Genomic DNA, 3,452 nt, shown 5'->3' with positions numbered 1-3,452 from the left:
AAGTGTTTCAACTTAATTTATAGTGCACTCGTCATGTAGTCTATAGAAATGAATCCAATACCTAAAGTGTGTCCTAACAAGCAGCAATAAAAAACAACATTAACTGAACACCTACTATGTGCCTAGCACAATGTCTGTCATGTATGTGTACCAACACTTGAGGATCAGTAATTAAAGCACATACTCTCCTGTCTGGGATTGTGGATTGGAGCTCATGTTCTGTCGCATACTAGTTGTTTGGCTTTGGAAAAATTAATTTACTTTCCTGGGGCTCACTGTTTTCCACTGGAATGTGGGGTTTAGAATGATATTTATTTATCAGGGTTGCTTTGAGGGTTAAATGAAATAAGACAGATTTCCTGCTATGCATTGCATGAAACATGGAATACACATAATAAATGATAATTATCATTATTTCTGTTTATACAGATGAGAAATTTGGCTTTGAGATACTAGGAGAAAATTAAGATGGAAATCCAGATTATTTAAGTCTAATTCACATTGTATCATATTGTTCCACATTCTAAATTTTGATGTTAATCTTTCTAATACTGAAACCTGACATGATTGACTGTTGATTAATGCTAACCAGACTGTCAGCCATAGCTCCCATGACTTTTTATCCACTACTACTATTAAGCATGACTTCTTTAGGCTCCATTTATGAGAATTTGCTATTGTATCACCTAGACTTCATGATAAGAACAACAGCAAAGATGATAACTATGAAAATTTTAAAAATTAAAAACAAAATATGTCACAAAAGTTAGCAATAACCGAAATAAATTGGAACTGATTAGAGAGTAAAAACACAAGGTAAATATAGACTGTTAATTATATATTTAAAAGCATTAATACATCTGACAGGATGAAGAAATTCAGAAAAATTCACTTTTTTGGGAGATAAAATTGACTATATTTGTTTGTTTGTGGTACTGGGGATATAACCTAGAGGCACTCTACCATTGAGCTATATCCCAACCAATTTATTTATTTATTTATTTGTTTGTCTATTTGTTTAGAAGCAGGATCTTGTTAAGTTTCTGAGGCTGGCCTCAAATTTGAGATCCTCCTGCCTCAGCTTCTTGAGTAGCTGGGATTAGAGGCGTGCACAATTGTGCCCAGCCAATGTTGACTTGTGTGACAATATGTTGAGGTGATAGTTGGATTGACTTTTATTTGAGTACTTCAAAATCATCTTTTCCTTTTCATCCTGAGTACTTCAAAATCATCTCTTTTTCTATCCTAGATCACCAAAGGAGCTAAAAGAAGTCTACATTTAAAGAACTAGAAATAAGTATATTCAACTTTATGTGACAAGTCCAAAGATTTGCTAATTCATTAGAAAAATTGTCAAAATTATAATAATGCCAGGGTCTGAGTCCAGAGGAAAAGTGTTATCTGGAAGTGATTTAGGTATGACTGACCTGTCATTGTGCATGAATTAGAAGAAAATTAGTCTGTGTGTATCCAAAGATCTGATATTAGCAATGAATTTTCTGCAGTGCACTCTCAGGCATAGTGGCTGACCTAAGGGACTATCTTGAAACTCATAATAAAATAAAATCTTGCCTGAAAGAGAATCTTATTTTACTGGAAGCTCAGGAAGAACTTGAGAGAATGATCATCAATGTTCTATGAAGAATAGTAATCCAGTAAGATAAAAAGCAATGGTGGACTTTTCTTCGTTGACCACTGTTAATCCATTAGCAATTTAATTCTTTTAAAATGTAACTTGTTCAAAACACTTTAAGCCTGTCATTTTTTTTTTATCAGTGCTCATCAGAGTCCATCAATCATTGTCAAAAATTGTCAATCACAGTCAAATTAGGGCATTTGCAGAACTAATGGATAAGAACTTTTTGACCTCATGTTTTTCATAACCTTAAAAATCACATGCAAAGGAACAGAACTTAGACTCCATTCTCTATTATTGGTAACTTTAGGCAATTTTTAAATGAATTTTTGATGCATAGCATCAGATTTGTTTAATGGTTTATATTTTAAGAAATTAAAAGTATGGATGTAGTGTTAAATTATACATATTAATGACTTGAGACCTGGGGTTTTACTCTGTGCTTCATTGTTACACCTGACCAGAGACAATTCCTTTAACTCTTCTGTTGTTTATTCTCTAAAATGAATAAATAGTATCTTATCTGTCTAATGAGAGGACTGGGAAAATCATATCATGTATTATCATGAAACTTTTGCTGTAAAACTTTTATGTAATTGAAATGCACAAAAACAAACTAAATCCAAAACAAAATAAGATAAAAAAGACTAAAACTATTTAAGTATATTTCCTCTAAGACATAGATCTCTACTGTCTATATTTTAAGTTAGTATATTTTAATTGCCTAACACAAGCCCTTTCAGATTTTAGGAGAGCTAAGCAATAAGGTCATAGGTAGTCCCCAGAATTTCTAGTGGAGAATAATTATGGCAATTGTGAGTTTTGAAGTAGCATCTTCATTTGGTAATTTTCTAAAATCTAGTTCCATACTGAATAAAGATCCCAAATTGCCAAATTATGAAGAAAATTATTTTTTCCTGATACTAGCTAGTCTTGGGTTGTAGCTTATGGCCATTTTCACTAATACTGTGTATGCTTTTCTACAATGGATACCCCTAAATATTGAGATTCATCTGCTAAATTTTATAGTACACAAGTTAACTTCACCTGTTATTTAAATTACTCAACAAAATTCTATCTTCTCTGCTTTTAAATATCTTTGTGTATTTGTACTACTTCTGCTTATAGAATTATTAGGGTTAGGCATCCAATTTTGTACACATCCAAAATTAAGAAAATAGCCATTCTTGCTGGGCATGGTGGGAGACTGAGGCAAGAGGATCACAAATTCAAGTTCACCCCCTTCAACTCAGTGAGACCCTCAGCAACTTAGCGAGACTCTGTATCAAAATGAAAAATAAAAAGGACTGGGGATGTGGCTCAGTGCTAAAGCACCCCTTGGTTCAATCTCCAGTACTCAGAAAAGATTTTTTTAAAAAGTAAAAAAAATAAATAAAAAGAAAAATTAAAAAAAAAACCAATTATTTCAACTTCAGACAAATCCAAGGGTAATCTAAACATTTTAGTTAGGAAATTCATAAATGACTTAGGTTCTTGCTAACATTAAAAGTTCATTTCAGAAGGAAAAGTTAAATTTGAGTGGCTGTTCTGTGTCAGATACTTAAACAGTTATGGCCCTTAAGGTTGCCATTATGAGTAGGTTCATCTTTTTCTTTAATGTTTAGGTTGGCACTGCAATAATTGTTTGTTGAAAGAAAGGAAGGAAGGAAGGAAAGAAAGGAGGGAGGGAGGAGAGAGGGAGGGAGGGAAGGAGGGAGAGAGGAAGGAAGGAAGGAAGGAAGGATAGGAGGAAGGAAGGAAGGAAGGAATGCTGTTAGGTTGACAGAGCTCTGAAAACACAAATGGAAATAAATGG

The sequence above is a fragment of the Marmota flaviventris genome, chromosome 4 (genome assembly GCF_047511675.1).
Source record: "Marmota flaviventris isolate mMarFla1 chromosome 4, mMarFla1.hap1, whole genome shotgun sequence".
NCBI classification, from domain to species: domain Eukaryota; kingdom Metazoa; phylum Chordata; class Mammalia; order Rodentia; family Sciuridae; genus Marmota; species Marmota flaviventris.
This window is presented reverse-complemented; position numbering follows the sequence as displayed.